General features: G+C 38.8%; 1 protein-coding gene across 1 annotated transcript in view; it reads left to right on the top strand.

The window, feature by feature from the left end:
- The window catches only part of bckdhb (branched chain keto acid dehydrogenase E1 subunit beta), an 84,868-nt gene extending 63,806 nt beyond the window's left edge, over nucleotides 1-21,062 (top strand). The window contains exon 11 of the mRNA XM_088326481.1: nucleotides 20,623-21,062. The gene's annotated coding sequence lies outside the window, so the exon portion shown is untranslated. The remainder of the gene's footprint in view (nucleotides 1-20,622) is intronic.
- Nucleotides 21,063-21,513: the final 451 nt, after the last annotated feature.

The following is a 21,513-nucleotide window of genomic DNA, read 5'->3' as shown; positions in this document are numbered from 1 at the left end:
TGGCTAACTAGACAACAGAATGAAGTTGATGGAGGGAATGGTAAGACAAAGTGAGGGAAATAATCTTAAATTATGTTTTCCAAATGTGGTGATGAACGGAACATTAATTTTTTTGCATCATTTGGACATTCATTAAAGCAGAGTTCTTAAACTCAATTAACTTCGGGGCCCGATTAGGCTCTGAGTGAGGGTGGGCCAAATCGGGTTTTAAAATAATCAGTAGTAAATGAAACCATAATTTGCATAGGCTTCTCTTGAAGGGACATTGTGTATTTGTTGACCACTAAATCTCATTGTAATGTGTGGTAAGACCAAAAACGAGTGCTAAAAAGCACAATTAAAACATTACGGAGACTCATAGTGACCAAATTGTACCTTTTTCTTTGTATTTTTTGAGCCAGTCTTTTGCAAAATGTTGTGTTTTGGGGTACCCGTAGAAGGATAACATCGTGTAATTTTTATTAGCTCCCTCTAGGTAAGGCTAGTGTTACGTACAATGAATACAAATTTACGGGTCATTTGGTATCGATCCGATCTGTGTAAATACAGGTTAGTATTGATCAATTGCGATTTGATACTTTTTGCTTGGAAACATTCTTATCATTTATTAATAGAACCTTTCCCCTTTGGGTTAGTTTAAAATTACAATAAACATAGCACAATGAATTCAGGTGCAAAAATTACATTTTTTCAATTAAGAACTAGACCCGTTTCAGAAAAATAAGCTAGAAGAGTCAAACCTCAATCAGCAGCACGCAAAGAGAAATACAAATACTGTATAACATTGTCAACAAGACAACTAAAATGTCTTCCATTGTGCAATATTTTCAAAACAAAGTCAGTAAGAAGGTCTTTTGGTTCTGTTGCCATAGTGACAATGGATTTACAGGCTTTTCTCAAGGAACAGTAATTTGTTTGCATATTTTGTTGCAGCCCGTTACTCTCTGCAGAGTAAGGTTTTGCATGTGTTATGTAAATGTATGTGTTGCCACAGTAACAGATCAATTTACCACTCAAATTACACCTGGCACTGTCCTTTCTATAGCGCTGTCTGCATCTATCATTTAAGCCTGTGGTAGTATTGGGCACAAAAATTTGGCCCTCTCTTCTGTCTGGGAGCCAAGATACAGTGGCAGGCCAGGTAGGGAAAGTTGCTAAGTGTGCCTATCAGTCAGAACTCAGGCATTAAAGTTGCCGAGATCTCTTGGCACAAGAGAAGCCGTGCTTGGAGAAAATTGGTGGAGGAGTGAAGTATCAATCCTAGAATCATAGTGTCGATCCAATCCAAATACTAACTTAGTATTGATAATATCAATAGTTGGGGGGTTATTGACACATGTACACAATGCACTTGATTGTATTGTTGCAGCATTCACCATTCAAAGAATGAAATTAAAGCTTCAATAACATGTTCTTTGTGATCCCGGTCCTTCTTTGGTGTTTCAATCTCTGACAATAGAGCCATTATTTAGCAACTTTTTAAAATAAAAGTGTTTTAAATGTCTCCAGTGTTGATAAATTCAGAGGGAGATTCTTTAATCCAGTGCGGTCACCAATCGAAATACCAGGTCGTTTGTCATTTTGGTCAGACTAAACGCGGGTCCTTTGACCGTAATGGTGGCATCTCCTTTTGGGCGGGGTTGTTAAAATGACCTCTGCTTGGAAGGAAGGCCATCTGTACTCTGACAGTGTATCATTATACCCTATATTTACATAAAACACACAAACCAGGGGTGGTATGTCACCACGAGGCTCCAGGAGGTGAAGATGATGTGGTACATAATGCACAACCTCAGATTACGAACTTCTGAGCCTGTCATGTGGCCCAATGGTCACTTTAAAGGTTTAACTAGGTCATGTTTTATGGCTTCGTTACATATTTATTAAATAGCTCGGTTTGTGTTTTTTGACCTCCAGCGGATATCCTCATCCTTCATTATTGCTCATGCTTTGGACGATGTGTCCTGTAGTTTAAGTTAAATATGGAGTGTAAACTACATATGTTTACTAATTGCAGTGACGGGCCAGGCATTTTACTCCTAGGCTTCAAGCTCTAGTCTAAATTAGTGTTGTGTTAATCGCGAACGCAACTGCTCTATGGACCAGCTCTTCAAAATGATTTTTTTTAAAACGAATTGTGAGGACTCAGGTGAAAAAGGGATTGTTTGAGTGGACCCCCGCCACACACCTGTATCTCTGGTTGCGTAGACTCCGAATGCTGCTGAGCTCAGACCGCTTAGGGAGCTGGCAACACAGAATGCGCAATATAGGATAGGGGTGGCTCGTTAGCGCAACATGTAGAATAGAAGAATATATCTCCTTGCGCAGCTCGGTCTCCTAACATCTAAAGGCTGTAGACGCAATCGGTTTAGTGGATTTCCGCCCTGGCCAATCATAGTTTGTGAAAGGGATGACGTTTCCCAATGCCTGTTAGCAGGCACTTAGACGCAAACTTGGAATCTTATTGGCTAAACCAATGTTAGAGTACATGTCCTTCAGGATTTTTTCAATAAGAATCATTTTGCTTATTATATCTGGACTTTATTCGCTAAAATTGTTGCACTAGTGACAGAGGTCGTTCAAATGACAAAAACAGTGTATCATTCCTACTGGCTTTGATAGCTCACATTGAAAAGGAGCTCCAATTATACTGTACAAATGATCTGATTTGACAAATTTTCTCAGGTTTTTAAACATTCTGCAACTCAGTTGTACAACAGTACAATATAAATTACAATTGGGATCTATGCTACAAGAACCTTAAGCGTGTTTTGTGTATATTAAGGTTTTTTCTCAATCGCAAATTTTCCATAGAGCCATTTCAAAATAGCAACACTTTAGGACATTTCAGCTTCTAATCCCTATATTTTCGTTGTTTTAGGGAAAAAAATGAATAGTCTTTGTTGTAATTAATAACAACATATTGAACATTTGCAACCTTTGCAACTGTATTAGACTTGGCCATCCAGGATAAACACAATAAATGCGTAATTAAGACTGAAAAGAGGAAAATGAATAAAGAATGTGAGGATAAATATGCAAAAATATTTCAAAGGTAGTGCTTGGGGACCGGCCTAGGTTGTAAGTGCAATTTCCTTTCGTAACAATAATGCAATAAAAAGAAGTGCAATAACATTTAGCAGCAAACTAAATGTTCAATATAACTAGCAATACCTATTTTTTATCACAGTCTCGCGAGCATGTTTAGGGTGGTGATGGCCCTAGGGAAGAAGCTATCTCTGAGCCTATTAGTCCCTGTTTTATGGGACCTTTAGCAGCTTCTAGATGGCAACAGGTCAAAGAGGTAGTTGTATGATATTGTTTGCGCTATTGTGCTATTGCAATCCAACTTTGGTCTCCAGACTTGGCAGAGAGAAGCCAATGATTTTCTGGGCTCTGTTGATATCTCTGTATGGATTACCTGTGGGTGGCATGGCAGATGGGTGGTTAGCGCGCAGCCCCACAGTTCAGAAGTTCAGGGTTCAAGTCCAGCTATTGCAGCCTTCCCATGTGGAGTTTGCATGTTCTCCCCGTGACTGCGTGGGTTTCCTCCAGGCATTCCGGTTTCCTCCCAAATTCCAAAAACATCGATTTAATGCGCTCCAAATTCTCCCTAGGTGTGTATGAGCGAGTGAACTGTCTGTCTCCGTGTGCCCAGTGCAACCAGTTCAGGGTGTCCCACTGCCCGAATATAGCTGGGATGTCGACCCCTGCGACCCTACTGAGGATAAGCGGTGCAAATAATGGATGGATGGTTTACCTGTTTATTAATTTATACAATGTATGCTAGCCCTGTCCCCCTGTTGCTTTGATTTGACATACACTCAATTTAAAAATGAAGTGCATTTAAGTTATGGAAGTGTACGGTACTCATACAAGGCTTAATCAAATGCACATTCAGGTTGGACTCAAACCTATTTGAACACGATCACAAACCAATCATATTTCCTTGAATTGGTGATTTATTAAAACTGTTAAGCAAATACTGTCTCTGCCCAGATTTGTCTTTACCGCAACAGTTCCCTGGACTGGGTTACAAGAAAGTACAAAAAAGTGAAAAGTCAAACTGAATTTTTATTACATTTCTTTTCGATTGTGAGATTTAATGCCTTTGCTGGACGTTAATAAAAGACATTTGAGTCCGTCACCTGAGACTTTGTTTGATATTTTTGTTATTGAAACAAAAGTTACGATGTGTTACACATGCAAAAATTACCATGGTGACAGAAGACACACCAGTCCAAACCACAATGAGTGTATCTTGTTCAAAACAAAACGATGCATTTTATCACTTCCAGTAAATGGTGTGTGCATGGTCTTTCACTAGGGACCGATTAAAAAAACCTTTGTTTCATATATTTGAAGCTTGAACACTAAACTTGTGATGCCATTTTGAAATCAGCGCATCTTTAACTTCTTAAAGTGAACTAAGCTAAGGCGCAAAAAAATAAGTGACATCCATCCATTATCTGCACCGCCCATCCCAGCTATCATCAGGCAGTGGGCAGGGGACACCCTGAACTAGTAGGCATTCAGTCGCAGGGCACACAGAGACAGACAACTCACTCAATCATTCACACCTAGGGACAATTTGGACCAGACAATTAACCTGACATGCATGTTTTTCGAATATGGGAGGAAACCGGAGTTCCCAGAGGAAACCCACGTAAAAACTGGGAGAACATGCAAACTCCACGGAGGAAGGTTTGATCCCATGACCTAACAAATGTGCCGCATAAGTGCTAACTACTGCACTGCTTTGCTGCCCCAAGTGACCAGCCCAAACATAATGATTGACATTTTAGGCCTAACCCGGCTCATAATTCAGGTTGGGCTCAGGCTTAAAATCTTGCCTCCAGGCAGAAAATGGCAGACAAAACCTTTTCCCACATGTGAAAGGCTTGCTTGTTTTGGAGTTCTTTGACCTTTGCCAATTAAAACAACACAACAATATGTCTTCTTGTGCAGCTCGGTCTCTTCACATATAAAGGCTGTTGATGCATTCGGTTTAGTGGATTTCCGCCCCCAGCCAATCATAGTTTGTGAAATGGATGGCGTTTCCCAGTGCCTGCTAGCACAAAAATCTTGCCTCTTTTGTATTTTAGTAAGGTAGGCCTCTAAATGTCCACAACTTCAACACTGGGTATGTTTACATGGAGGGTATAATGGTATTGATTCCATTTTCAGTGCAGTTTTACATGGTTTTAGACAATACCAATACAAATCAGCAATATTCTGATCCTAACAGAAATATTCCTTTTATGTAAATGTGCGGACCAAATTTTAACCAAATCATGCAGTCTTGATAAGCAAACATGGACACAAAATCTTTTGAAAATAAATTATTTACGTTGAAATGATTTGGCAAAAGGTAATTAACATAAGTAGACAAAGTTTGCCAGATATCGCAGCTGTCCAAATAATCGATGACACTCAAAAGTTTTCTATTACTTCTTTTTGTGGCCTATGTAGCTTCCTCATTTTTCTTTTTTCCATTTTTACATGTTTTAATTTCCTGAGGTTTTTTTGACAATGATCAGAAAGCCTTGCACTGCTCGTGATGCATATTCAGAATGAATAAATGACAACAACAACAAAAACAACAACAAAGTAGGCATGACGATCCGCCCCTGCAAAAAATATACTAGTTCACACCAAACAAAACAAAAAAGCAAAGGGATGCTGAATACAATATAAACTTTCATGTAGAATAACCTATACCAAGAGCCCTTACTTTTTGTATTTCCACTTTCTAAAATGAATGACCCAGCTTAGAATCAAATGAAGTGATATTATCTTGGGATGCTTTTACCAACACCAGTTTTGGTATCTCTTCCGATACCAGCCGTGATTTAAGGAAAATTTTAAGTTTGTAGTTTGAAGGACAGTCAAAATTAGGAGAGAATACGTCAATGTTTTTTAAACTTGCAAGAAGAACAGGGGGAGCACAAATTATTTACACCGCCTATAATGACAAGAGGAAATAAAACCATAAAACAAAAACAAAAAAACAGGAGACCACATGAACGTAAGCAATCACAGCCTTTGCCATTGAGCTCAATATTGCGCTTGAGTTTGAAGCAATCTACCAATCAGGCCTTAGGTGGCCAGACAGAAGTTATTTTCCTGGTAAAAGTCACATGGCGTCGTTCGTGCAGTTTGCAAAAAGGTACCGGAAGAACTGCTCATCACCAGGTCAAAGCAATCTCTTCAGTAAAGCGTGTGGTGGCAGCATCATACTATGTACTATTCACAATCGACAACACCCAGCTCTACATTGCTGTGTTCCCTGATGACACAAGTCCTATAGATATCCTTTTAAAATGCATTTGAGATATAATGTCATGGATGGCGGAGAAATTCTTAGAGCTCAGGACTAAACAGAGGTCTTAGTCGTTAGTCCTGAAAGAGAGAGAGAGAGAGACTAACCAAACTACAACATTTTAGACCTACGTAGGAAATGTGCGTGTAACTTTCAACTCCGATCTCAATTTCATTCCACATCTCAAAAATATTCAATGGCTGGAAGTCCTGAGACCAACTGAGGTTATCAGTGTGGATAAGACATTTTTTTTATTTTTTTGCACTATTGTACATAAAATCCCTTTTCAATACTCCAACTCAATACTACATATTTATATCTGCATATTTAAGGAAACTGCGGGTCACATGTGTCGACATTTCGTTCTGTATACATGTGTACAAGAATGACAATAAAGTATATAAATAAAATAAGTACAAAGTGACAAACAAAATTAAGTTCACAAAACAATGAAATGTCCCAAAAAAACAAAGGCTGGCCAAGTTAAAAAAAAAACATAGCCCAAAACTGGAAGTTTAAAGATACAAGAAGCAAAGTAACAAAGAAACCAGACACAAACAATCTTGTGGTGGTGGAAATGAAAAACGACCAGACGACGTGTGATGTTCATAATGTTCTTGTGATTGGTTGAGGATAATTGGGCACAGATGTGTGGTGATTGGACACACCTGTGCCCAGTTCAAACCCCAGTTGGAGCCCTCTTGTTGTAGGACGCATATCAGACACCAACATAACCTCCCCCTCAAAGGCCGGATACCTCAAAGGCCCCAAATATTTTAAAGAGGCTGCAGCAACGGAAACAGGATGGCTTAAAGGTCCTTGCCTCTTGCCGCTGAGGCAGAAAACCAGGGTGCATCCGAGGTGCTTTCTCCCCACCACCGAGACAGAAAACCAGGGTGTGGCCGAAGGCAACTGTGGTTACCGCAACAGCTACCAAAATGTCTCATCATCTAGTTCACAAATGTGGAAGATGTGCAAAGGCAACAGAGAAAGTGTACTATTCTTGAATGTACCTAGAACACATTTTTGATTGGATGCAGCTCCTGAATCCCTTAAATGCGTGCGTCATCAGGGCACCACTGAGTGTGTGACTCTGGTCAGCGCTCCACACTGTTGACAGTTTCTGGCCTGGGTTTGGGTCGTGGCAAAATCAGCACCCAATTCTTGTTTGTCTTCCTCTCCTGCCCCTTTGGACTGTGCACTGGAGAAAGATCTTGGCCAGTCCTGGTGAACTTGTGACAACTGTTCTTAGTAGGGTCCAATGTGCCCTTTAATATTGTTGTGCATTGTTTTTTTGTCTCATAGGGTTTGTAGCTTATGCCTAGAAGTTTCCTCCATGGTCTGGATTTTCATTTCCAGCTTTTCTGTGAGAGTCCATGTCTTTAAAATGTAGAGGAAGATGGAAGTGACCAAAGCTTTTAAGATTTTCGTTCACACTGTAAAGTTACAAAAAGCACACAGACACTAATGCAATTTCAAATTTCTTAAAGGATTGATTTAATTTGTTTTCTGCTTTTTTTTTTCATTTTTATGAAAATGTTGTTCTGAATTTTTGAACTTCACTGTTTAGCTCCATTCTAGAATATAGAATCAAAGCTTATTCAAATCTCTGCAATGACACATAGGTGCTTTCTTAAAGTGTTGTTTTTTAATCAAATAATAATACTGTGGATCAAAAGCAAATACTGCGGTTGATACACATCCATGTACCACAATTAAATGCATATGTATTGCTTTTTTAATCCAATCTTCAAGGTTACAAAAAAGATCTGCCCTGAAGGGGTGTGAGAATCAAAGAACAGCAACAAAATTGACAGATAATGACAAATTTGTCCAAACAACAGAGAGCAACCATAGTCCAAACAAAGAATTGGCATCCAATAAAATCTCCTTTGGATATTTCCAATAATGAAAATAGGACTAACTTTATCACTTAAAGTTTAAACTTAATGGCAAAAAATGCATTTTTATGAACTATTGTTGTATTTGCATCAAATACTAATCAAGCTTTCACTTTTGTCCTGAATGACAAAGGTCTACTCTTGGATCAAATGTAAAATTGATTCCATGAATGTTGATAGAACACAAATTCTGGTTATCAGAAACTCAAGCGAAAAAGGATGTTTTATTAGCCCTAGTTCATGGTTAAGTTTTGGAGACTATGAAAAGTTCAAGTTTTGGAAACATAAAAGTTCGGATAAATTGGGTTGACATCGATGGCTTTGTTTATGCTTTTCAATTACAGTCACGTTTTTTCATGGGCGGATGTTTTTTCTTTTCTTTTTTGCAACTTTCTTTGATGAACTGCCAGAAAGCCACATGTTTTGTATCTCTTAGATTAAATATGAAAAGCTGCTGACTCCATTCATTTTCACAAACACAAATATATTTCAAATTTTGTATCCGTGTCAGATGAAATGGTGTTTTTCTTTAATTTGATTTCGATTGGCTTAGCGTGGTCAGTGAAATGTGCTTCACAATGCAAGTAAGCTACGTATTCTAAAGGTGTGCTGATTTAAACCTCCTGTGAGAGCAAAACTGTAAACGTACGAAATAAAGTCTCTACAAATCGCCCACCCAAAACACCAAATAACCTGAAACCACTACCAAAGTTAGCATAAAAGTCACTGCTTATGTCTATGGATGATAAAAAAACGACATTAAATGAATACATGTGGAAAAAAAATAAATTTAAAAAAATCATAATTTAAATGCACATGAATAATTACACAATATATAAACATCATAATCAAACTATGAATTCCTTAGAAAAAAATGAAGCCACTGGAGAGGGATTGGAGCCACCAGGCTGTACTTGCCCGAGACACACCACAGGAAAACCAACCAACCAACACACCAACCAACCAACTAACTAACCAGTGTTTTTGTTTTTTTAAACACTATAGATTCAATTAAACAGCAAAAATACGTTAACTATCTTATAAACACATATTTTTCTAAAATACTCCTAGGTCGAAAAACAAGCTCTCATCTTACATAACATGAGCCTAATAGGAGCTGACATATAATTCAGCCATTTTGCTACAATGGGCACCTTAAAACCTGAAAAAGCCATGGTTAAAAAATTAGACGTGGAGTGGTGTGTTTTGGTAATTTTGAGTTTCTGTAGTTTGTATTAATCCTTTTGCTTTCTAGCACTCGTTTTTTGATGCACTACACCAGGAGTCTCCAACCTGGTGCCCCTAAGAACACCTGACCTGCCCGCACACAGGTTCTAAATATAGTTCACAAATAATGAGCTTTTGTGATTTTCTGGCAAATTTTGTTTTTACCCGCATGATGTTTAGTGGTTGGCTAAGCCTATTTGAACCCTTCTTTTAATAATTACAACCTGGTAATAACATAGTAATAACTAGTTGTTATTTAGAAATTTGTATTTAAACTGTTAGCCTTTTGGGACACTCAGTAACAAAAGCTAGCTCTCAGCTTCAAAAAGGTTTGTGACACTCGCAAAACATAAAACAGCAATATCTAGTTGCCAAATAATACACACTGTCCCTTTAAAGAACTGCAGAAAAGGAATATGGAAATACTTAAATGCAAATAATTCTCAATCAAAAAATAAAAACGCTCATCTCTCACATGTATTTATTTTATGCTGCATATGCGTTGTCAGCATGACATATTCAAATGAGGGGTTGGTCTTAGGCAGTGGTCCCCAACCAACGAGCCGCATTCTGGTACCTGGGTCATTTGGTACCAGGACGCACAGAAAGAAAAAGAGTTTCATTATATTTTAGTAATTACTGTTTTTGTGATGATCCAACATTCTAGTGTCCGACAGAGGGTGCCACAGAACTAATTAACTGAACAAGTGCACCTCGTGTTCACGAACCACCTGAATATAATGACAGCATGGACAGATCCCTGGCATCAGATCATGGATGTTTTTGCCCCTCCTTGACGCACGCATGCTTTGTGCATAGTAAGACTTTTGTATTTATCCAGAGTTGATTTTTTTTTTCCCCTGTATCTCATTAACTCACCGCCTCCCATCGAACCAAATTTCTATGCTTAAAGCAAATCAGCTTGGAGAATGGTTAACTGCAGTCCACTATGTCATGATATATGATTATGCTAGATACCTCAATCCAAGGATGCATGGAATCCCTACGGCGAGAACAGGACAAGCAGAACATGGAGACCAAACAACACTTTTCGCGAGGGTTAATTTTGATTCGGTTTTATTTTTGATGACTTAATATGCAGCTCATGTCGTGATGTTGGTGCGATGTTACAAGGACACCCAAACATTCCACACGATTACACAGTGAACTCGTGTTTATCGTTATTATTAATATTACTATTACTGTTATGTTTGGGCCGGGCCATGATAATATTGTCTGATGTAAAACTGTTCTGAGGTGCAGAAAAGGTTGGGGACCACTGTTCCTGGTTAGGCTGCACTGTTCCCCTAACATGCAAGTGTTTGGATATACACAGTATATCTATAATACAACATGTAATTTGCAACAACATCATTTGGATGTGACGCATGACGACACGCTTTTCTTGCAGTAATTCACAGATATTTTTCCATTCCGCATGAATAAAGGCCTCCAGTTCATGAACATTTTTTGGCTTGCGTGCTTCAACTTCATTCTTCAAGTCCCACCAGAGATTTTCAATGGGATTTTTGTCTGGTGATCGCAATGGCCACTCCAGAACCTTCCAGCCATTTGATTTCAACCGAGCTGTAGTATATTTTAATGTATGCTTAGGATAGTTGTCCTCTTGGAAGCTTTGTCCCTGTCGAATGAATACTGTTATTTTGAACAGTACTGTAACTAGATCTTTACCAGGTCAACTTTGAAACCAAAGTCTTCTCTAGAGACTTTCAGACACGCAATCCTTTTCGGTATACAAAAAAAGTTCCTATTTTTAGAAGCTTCAATTTAAATTAAAGCTGAAGCAATAATCACATTAATATAAGTAATAACCAAATGCAGCTGTGCATATTTGAGTGAATTACTTCACCATCACTTCTTGTCTGTTCATTCACAAATTACTGTTCACATCTGTGTACACGAACTTGTAGAAATAAAAAGAAAACATTATTCAGTACTCCCATGTTATTACGCCATTCAACTTTTACTATCTCCCTGCTTCATGAATTTTCATCATGGATTGTGTTTGCATTCTTCGGAGTTCCTGAGAGAGCCAGTGTTGGTAAAAGAGAACAAGTGTTTACAGGTAAATGCTTGGACCTGTAAAAAGTGTTTGTTCTTTGATATCTAAATGCATGATAAAGTACTTAAATGTAAAATAGTAGTAGAAAAATGAATCAATAAACCTTTCTACTACACGTATCACCGGTTTTGTTTGGAATTTTACCCTAGCGGTAAAGAAGGGTTGTCTTCCTTTGATAAGCACTTCATGAACATGTGGTTCAGTCCATTCACTTAAAAAAGTATAAACATCCATCCATCCATTATCCTCAGTAGGGTCACGGGGTTGCTGGAGCCCATCCCTCAATCATCGGGCATTGGGCAAGGGACACCCTGAACTGGTTGCCAGCCAATCACAGGGCACACAGGGACAGACAACTCGCTCGCTCATTCACACAATTTGGACCGGCCAATCCACCTGAAATGCATGTCTTTGGAATGTGGGAGGAAACCGGAGTGCCCGGAGAAAACCCACGCAAGCACGGGGAGAACATACAAACTCCGCACAGGAAGTCCGGCAGCCCACACAGGAGGTTCCCAAGACCTTGGATCTGTGCCGCACATGCGCTAACCACTGCGCAGCCGTGCTGCCAAGTATAAACATATAATCCTTAATTGTGTCTAAATAGATACTGTATTTCAAACCCAAAGTGGGATTTTTCTTCCTTACCTGTAGACCAGTGTCAACTCGAGTTGTGGTACTCCAACTCCCCACCCAGCAAAACTAGTTGAAGGACGTTAAAAAGACGCCAAGATTATATCGTTCAAAAATAAAAGTTTAAAAGACGTCTGTCAGGACCTGGCACGCCACCTATTGCAAGGGTGCTAATGCCTTGTGGAGCAAGACATACCGTGCCTAATTTCTCCACACCTGGTTGCGATAATCCCAATCCTTTATAAGGACTGGTAGGACAGCATACAGCACATATGTCAGAGTCAAGGCCCGCGGGCCACATTAGGCCCGCGAGAGGGTTTTACCTGGCCCGCGTGACGATATCAATATATTATTAGATCCGGCCCGCAGGCCGCTGCAAGCCAGCAGCCCGCAGTACACATCAATACTACATTTCCCACAATGCAACGGGGACGCGCCGAGCGGGAGCAAAGCGGGAGGCGGTTTGATTTATTCAGCAGTGGATCAGCAGCAGTCATTAGCATAACAGCAAAAATTAGCCCACAGATACCCATCAACAATGGCTAAACGGAAGGTGGACACTGAAAACCGGGGCTTTCAAACAAGTAATGTAGAGTTGTAGTAATACAGTACTGTATATAAATGTATGTAAACACAGTAATAATACAGTAATGTTTCCTGTGCAATTACACATTTGAAGTTTTTACTCCGTTCAAGTTTAAAAGTTAAATATGCACATAAAGAAGGTCTTGTTTTTTGTTGTTCCCCTCGGGAATTTTAAAGCTTTATTGTCTATGTTGACTATGTTGTTTTTGTTTGCCGACTCTGTCCTGGGAGTGTTTCTTGTTTTTCGGCTTTTCATGGAAAATAGATCTTGATGTGGACAACAGTCTTTTGATAAAATTGTCTCCTATTTAGCAGAGAAAATGACTTTTGATTGTTATTATTTGTTAATCAGTAATTCCTTTTTTTCACACTAACCCAGAGAAAGCCCAGAAAGGAAAGTCAATGTACATTTGAGCAGGACAGATGAGGTCCAGTGTGTTGATTGCTATTGGTTTTAAGTAACAAGAGATTTTTGCACTTTATTTTATTGTATTTCGGGGCAATATTTCTTTTTAATAATTTCAGATGATTGAATGATAGAAAATGGTTATGAGTTGTTGTTATGAGATATGTTATGAGTTTTTTATATAAAGGACATTTGTATTTTGTGCCTGCTGAAATTAAAAATGACTGACAGAGTCATAAGAAAATATTGCTTTATTTATCCAATCATATTGTAATATATTTGTTGTGTTTTCAGTAGGTTAAATCTTGGTTTCAGTAAAGATTGGACAGTCCGGCCCTCGGCTTGTAGCCAAATGTTTTATTTGGCCCTCCATCCATTTGACTTTGACACCCCTGGCATACAGTGTCGGGTCATTATCACTTTCTCCCTGTTTTCCAGTTCCACCCTGGTTGCCACCACCAATTGAGGTTAGCTTTTTGTTTCTATTTCAGAAGGTTTTGTTGTCTTTTCGACTATTTGTTTATTTGTTTCTTTGTTTCCGTGTTTTGTTAAGTGTCATGATTGGTTCGAACACCATAGCCTCTGCTCATGCTTCCCTGTATTTTCATCCATCAAAAAATCATGACATCTTTTTCAAGACATTGAAAAGATGGCTTTTTGAGGGTTGAATTTGGACCATATTAGATGAGGCAAACCTATTTCAGATTAAATTCAGTCCGGATAGAATGGGTTACACACACCCCAATTTCAGATGTCCATTTTTGGACTAAATTATGTGGAAAACAGATAAGGCTACATTTAGCCCTAAACCCAAAGTCCAAAAGATGTCTGGTGCTGAGTTGTAGCAAGCTCCCTAAAATTGACAGGGTATCTGCCAAAGAAACATTCGACTAAGGATCTGCTCCTGGGAGTTGATCAAGGAACTTTACTTTGAAGATGTTTACCACATCAAGAATAGAAGAAGAATAGAAGATGGTCATGTTGACGGCAATGCAAAGGACGCCCTAGAATTACTTTCTAGAGTGTACGGCAGTGTGACAGATGAGGCTATGAAAGTGCCTTGCACAGCAGACTGATTGGAAACACTCTGGGCTGATAAAGAAATGGACAGACTAGACCAGATGTTGTTTCTTGTTATTCTAGAAAGACAAAAGTAAAATGAATTCCAGAAAGATTGATTATGTAGCTTCGAAACCTTATTAATCACACGTTGCTGAAGAAAGTTTGAAGGCTAATCCAATGACTTCCTGTTCATTTAAACCTCTGGCTTAGTCAATGCCCACTCAAGGGGTGACAGTTTTAAGACTGTAAACACATGCATTAGTACTAACCTCTGTCTTAACTGGTTTTAACTGGTCTAAACTTTTTTTCTTAAGACTGCCACGGGCTCAACTTTAAAAACAGAAGCGTATTTAAAAACAGTTTACTCTGTTTGGTTCACGGTTCATGATCCCTTAACCGCCTGGGTCAGTGGGCTATCACCTCCTGTGGAGTATCATGGGCAAGTACAGCCTGGTGGCACCCATTCCTCTCCAGGCTGTTTTTTGGGGTTGGGGTTTGCTCCCCCACATTAAAGATAGAAGTACGGTTTTCCATGGTCACTAATAGCAGGAGATGATCTGACTCAGACACAGCACTTTTATTGTATGTATCCCAAAAATAAAAATCGTGTTTGCAAGTACATGTGGACATGAACATTTTGAACAAGAGTTACTCAAGTTAATAAGATTTTATAACAAGTTAATATAGTTAATACAGGTAAAACGTATTTACTGAAAAAATTGAATGAATAATCTACAAAATTGCTTATAAAAGAATGCATTCGTACTTTAAACATGTTTTTTGAACATATTAAAACAATGCTTGAAAGAGCAATCCATTTTTAATATTTATACAATATTACATATTTATATAATTAAAATAGTTTTAACAGATCGCTTAACCTATTGTCAGGGCACCACTACCTCTGTAGGCCATGCAAAACCTGGATAACGATCTTGCTCTTAAGGTTCTGTTTCTCTGTAAATCCTCTCTATCTCCTTGGGAGATGGCAGGCATAGGTGGCGCCACGACCAGGTCCTACAGGTAGTAGCAGATGCATTCTGCACTGGCATCAACACCAGCAAGCAGCAACATCAAACCCAGAGAAAAATGTCCTTTGTTCGAGCAGGAGAGAAACCTCAACCCCCAAGGAAGACCCAGGAGGGCTGCTCACAACTGCGAGGGACTGGCAGCTTCTGGTGGACATAGGGAAGCAGTTGCGATTCCCAGACATCATCACAGCTACAACACTCCGGCCAGTCATGGTGCTGATGTCTGGAGCCAGAAAGCAGGTGGTGATCCTTGAGCTGACGGTCCCCTGGAAAGATTAGATTGATGAAGCGCAGGAGAGGAGGAGCGCAAAGTATGGCAATCTCGTGGCTGAATGCCGGACAAATGGGTGGAGGGCCAGCTGCAAGCCAATTGAGTTGGGCTGCAGGGGCTTTGCAGGTCGGTCCCTACACCGTGTCCTCTGTATTTTTGGATTGCATAGGCGAAAAGCCATCAACAACACCATGGGAGTAGCTGAAAAGACTCCACGCTGGCTCTGGTTGAGCAGGGGGGAGGCGTGGTGTCGTGTGCTACCTGGACACAAGCTGGGGGATTGATAACCCTTTGCTGAGTCGCCTGGGCGAGGGTGTCTGAGTAAGACCTGATACACCAGATGACCCTAGGAGAGTTACTGACGAGGTGTCCGTTAGGTGTTTTATCTAATAATAATATTTCTCTTGACCTATCCTTATTTGGTCGCTCACTTAACTGTTCAATTTTCCTCATCGGAGCAGCAGTCACTTGTATTGATTTACCTTCTATCACAACTCTCCCTTCACACGATTGAAAAACTCTGTCTCCTTGGCTCTGTGCTAGTTTGTTGTTTTCCATGTAATGTTTCAAGCTCCATTGTCTCAGCCTCCTGCCTTTTCAAGTATACCGAACCCTTACCTGCCATTTGGGATTACGAGTATTGCATGACGAACTCTTCGATAGTCACCTTCGCTCTTTGGGTATTCTAGAACACCGACCCCTTGCCGACATTTCGGACCAGGATTGTTGCCTCGCTACCTGACTTCCTGTGTACCAAACCCTGACCGGATAAAAGACCACAGTTTGCTGTACTAATCAGTGTCTCTGCACTTTGCTTCTGAACCACCATAGTGTATTTCTGACAAAGTTATCCAATAATGCGTATTTGGCATATCCTACAACTTTTGGACATTTTAGACTCGCTAAAACCAGGTCCAAGCAGTGGTTCAAATGTAAAGCTTCTTTCTGTTCCTTTAACTGTAAAAGCTCTTTGCAAAATAACAAATCTGCTTAATTTATGTCAGTTAATAAGAGGATCCTGTTTCGAGTCAGTTGCATCCCCTTAACAATGGCACCAACAAAGGCTCTTCAATGTAGAGTAGTCTTAAATCTCACTATCCACGTGCTGAAGAAGTCTATTTAAACAACATTCTACCATGTTAACTCAATAAAAAAGTAAAAAAGATATACAGTTCCTGGAACAAATCGGGATGGCTTAATTATTTCACGGTTTTCAATGTACAATATTGTGTCATGTTTACCAGATGTCTGAAGTCGACTATCACTCTAAACGGATTGATCTTCAGCCAGGAATGTTGTCCATATGCTTGTGCTCACACTCAAAGCACAATGAGATTACTTGCATGCACATCAACCACTTGGAGCTCTTATCACAGAGGTTTTGAATGTTTACTTTGTTCATGAAAGATGATTTAAATAAGATTGACAGCCCGTTCATTAAGACTGACAGTGTGCGGACTGCAGATTGCATGTTGTGTCTTAATTACTACACCATGTGTTACTTTTCTCTTGTAGACACCAACAAAGAGTAGTGTATATATTTTCTACTCCCTTAGCAAATTATTGCCGTCATAAATTCACTTTACATGAGGGGTCTCAAACACGCAGGTCAAGATGGTCAGGCCCTCGTCTTAATATGTACGTTTGATGTAAGAGTTTGATTTGGACTATCCTTCCGACATTATATTGTCACTGCTGTTAAACTGAAGCTTAAAGGCAAGCAGATGCACCTTTCATACAACCTTCAGTGAGTTTTTGCCTAAGGTCCGAGTGTGAACATGTTTTATCTGCTTGAGCATGGTCGTAGAGCACAACTAGGCTGCATTTTCCCTTGTCATCATATATCACAAGATTTAAATTTAACATTAAATTATTTTGCAAGAAGCAAATTTCAGAACAGGATATACATCATGATAATTGAAATGTTCTACTCATATGTGGCTTAAGTTTTTCTTATTTGCAATATTGATGTATTACTGATTGATTTTTTTGTTTTATTCACAATTCTCAATTTTGTTTTTATTTTAAGAGCTCATTTTGTGTAGAAATGCAGTCCAACCTTACCCTGACCCAGTCTCCGTGTGGCCCCAAGAAAATTTAATTTGAGACCCCTGCTTTACATGTGCATTTATGATAGAACTGTAAAGTTGTAATAGCCCAACTTTTACATTTGCTCTATTTTCTTTTATGCATCAGCATTTTTACATTTACCATAAAATTCGCAATTGTAGCTGCAGCTTGTTTCCCTGAAAATTATACAATCATGCATATAATCATGCATTTTTTTTCTCACGGCCGCCACTACAGGTAAGAGTGACACAGGTGGAATATATGTGTCGAGGAAGACGCAAGTTTGATGTAAATTTCGCACTTTGTGCATGAATAAAACTGCCATGAACAAACCTTCATCATGGAAAAGTGTCAATCGAAAGGGGAGCGATAACTCTCATATTGAGAATAATTTTACGATCTGTAAACACATACAATGAAATCAAATGCACTTTCTGCAATCCGTATATTTCAGTTTTATAGTACTATTAACAGGACCTTGTTATTGTATTTATTACTGACATACAAAGTGGGGATTGATTGATTAATACTGACAAGCTACAGTCTTTCCAAAACTACTTTTTGGAGATCTGTTTTCTGAAGTTTTATAATGTCATTATAACTGTAAACAAAAATAAAGACACAAATAAAACTCTTTAGGGTTTCTGGTGTGTGAATTCCTTTCTAAAATATACCATGCATGCAAAGAAAAAGGTATAGGTTATTGGACTCAGTCTCCAGAAGCAGGATTTCATCGATCATCAGAAGGAAAAAAAACAGTTATCGTGCATCCCTCATAATTTCTGATTTTTATTTTTACTTGGATATGTCCACTGAGGATAAGCGGTGCAGATGATGGATGTATTATGATATACTTTGTTAAAGTAGTTTATGTTAAAAAAGTACACACTAAGATTTCTGTTGTCTAAATTTTCCTGTTAAGAGAAACTGCTCTAACCTGTGCCCAATTTTTCTCTGTGTTCATAGATCTTTCACAGGACTGTTAGAATGAAAAACAGCAGCTCAATAGTGGTTACAGGTCAAAATTTCATTTGCATATGCCCTGCTTTATAACAGGGGTTTCAGAGTCGAACAGATGATAGGGCGAAATAAAAAATGCAGGTTAAAGCTGAGGGTTTAACTGATCGAATGCTAATACATGTTTAAATGGCATATATAGTCTATTGAAACTACTGAAAAGCTTCATATTCCAAAAATGAGCAGATAGATTAATCAATATTTTCTCATGGCTGAGTCAGTAATCTTTAAATTTCACCAGCTACAAAACGCAAATTTACTTGATATCAAAATTTACATCACATGCACCGGAATTTAAAGAACGAGGTATTATTCAGGAACCATCAGTAGCCTTTCTTTTATCTGTTCACAGTTCACGGATCCCTGAACTGCCTGGGTTGTCAGGGCACCTCTGAGGACGCCACTTTTATATTTTAGCCAAGCTTGGGTAAAATTACTTCAAATAAAAAAAATATGTAGCCATTTTCAACTATTCACTGAACTACAACAAAGTAAATTGTAGGGAGAAGTAATGTGCAGTGTAGACCAATACGATTACTGGTGTATAATACAATAATTAATCAAAATAATTTCATGCGCCAAAAAAAACTCTCTAGGGGGTCAGCAGTTGCCCAAAGGCCTTGACTTGGACATACGTGCCCATAGTAAGGTCTGAGTTTTTACTGAGGTTTAACTGAAAATAATTACGAAGAGCATTTTGTGAATGGTGGGCAGTACGGTGGGGCAGTGGTTAGCGCTTGTGCGGCACAGTTCTGAAGTCTTGAGATCAAACCTTACTCGGTGGAGTTTGCATGTTCTCCCAGTTTTTACGTGGGTTTCCTCCGGGCACTCAGGTTTCCGCTCACATTCCAAAAACATGAATGTCAGGTTAATTGGCTGGTTCAAATTGTCTCTATGTGTGAATGAGCGAGTGGTTCTCTATCCCTGTGTGCCCTGTGACTGGCTGCCAACTAATTCAGGGTGTTTCCTGCCCACTGCCTGAAGATAGCTGGGATGGGCTCCAGCACCCCCGTGACCCTACTGAGGATAAGCGGTATTGATAATGGACGGATGCAGATAATGGATGGATAGATTTGGTGAATGATGAATTTCATACGGATGTGAAATGATAGACTGTTAAAGCACAAGTAGTAATTTTAAGTTTTTTGGGGACATTTTATCAGTTATCAGTATTGGTAAGGAAAAACATATTTATTGTGAATCCCTAAAGTAATTATATACATTTTTTTTTCAGTTTTGTACTTGGGGAAATAAAACATCTGGGGAAAGTATTCAGGCATGAATAAAAGCTTACATTGTTTACAGACATTGCAGAATTTAGAAGGCTGAGACAGAGCAGAAGTTCAAAGGTCAGCTTAACTGTTTCTTTGCCCTGAAAACTTAGAAGAGATTTTGATTGTGCTTTGAAGTGGATCGAACCCTCAAGTTTTTGCTTAATCAATCAGTGTCTTACATTTGGCTAACGTGTCTCTATTAAACTTCTTTTTTGCTTATTTTAAACGAGCCACACTACAAATCCATCATGTTAAAACTTGAAGATAAAATGGAACTTGAATCTTTATTATTAGTATACAAAACAAGATAGCATCAACTCCCAATAAATTGTTTCTTTTACAGAGCAGACTCATCTTGTCACAAGACTTATGGGTCATCGAGTTGACTATGAAATACATTTATGAACGTGCTCTAATAGAATTATTGGATGACAGTCTTCATTTTGAACAATTTGAATACTTTATGGTAAGTATTTTGGGCGGCTGACGTAAGGTATGTACCTTGCCATCTGAGCCACCATCGGAAAATGCCGGTCTACTTGTGACTCCTAGAGCCAAGATGAAATCTACAGGCTCGAGAGCATTCTCCATTCCAGCCCTGGTGCCGTGGAAAGCTCTGCCCTCTGAGATTAGATATCCAACCCTAGTAGAAGTGTTTCAATCTAGACTTAAGACACACTTCTTTTCAATAGCTTATGATTGATACAAACCTCACACTTTTCTGTTTCCTGTACTCTCAGGCTGCCTGCTGGGTGGTGAAATTAGGGAGAAGGACGAATCGGGATGAGTCAACACACCAGCACCTGAACCTGGAACATGTCATCATCTGCATCGACCAGCCAACTGAGATGAGAAACTGGGTCATCACTGTCTTGGACTTCTTGAATAATTTCAGTTATCACCCAGGTTTATTGTTGATGTTGACTCTGCATTGTTACCCAATGCAACATCCATTACAGCCTACTCGACCTGGTTTTTCCTTGACTGCATACAAGTTTTGGATCAATTACTGTAATTGTGTCTTAAGCAGTCCTTTGGGATTAAAGACTATGCATATTAATGTGACTTGACATGACTTAAAGCGAAGACCCAATCCAAGGTCCAATATTCTCATACAAATTAAAAATGTAATGTGCCACCTGAAAATGATATCATTTATGGAATGGTTCAGATGGTCAACATAAAATAGTCCCTTAATTTATATTAATTTAAAAAAATACATACCATATGTATTTTTTAGAAATTTAATAAACAAGAATAATACATCAAGGGTTTCTTTGGGTATTATTATATAAGGTAATATTGTGTTTTATGAGTCAATTGTGGTATAATTGTAGGTTTGAAATATTATTTATTTGTTTTTTTAATTTGGGGTAACGTTCTCTTTTCTTTTTTTCATTTTGAATATATCTTCCCTGCAAAGAGGGGTAGGCATTTAAAAGCTTCGGCTTCAGGCTACTCCCTTTGGCACCTATTTATGTATTATATTGTTGTTTAGCACAGCTGCTCTTGTGCAAACATTTTTTTGTTTCCTTTTATTAATTAGTGGTTGATTTTGTTGCTGCGCCCAAATAAAAAGCCGCAAACAAACACAAAAGTAAAGAGCTGACATTTCAAATAGCTGTAAAATA

The sequence above is a fragment of the Urocampus carinirostris genome, chromosome 2 (assembly GCF_059441175.1).
Source record: "Urocampus carinirostris isolate Australia breed hairy pipefish chromosome 2, RoL_Ucar_1.0, whole genome shotgun sequence".
NCBI lineage: Eukaryota > Metazoa > Chordata > Actinopteri > Syngnathiformes > Syngnathidae > Urocampus > Urocampus carinirostris.
Note: the sequence above shows the minus strand (reverse complement) of the source record. Positions and strands in the feature narration are given on the sequence as shown.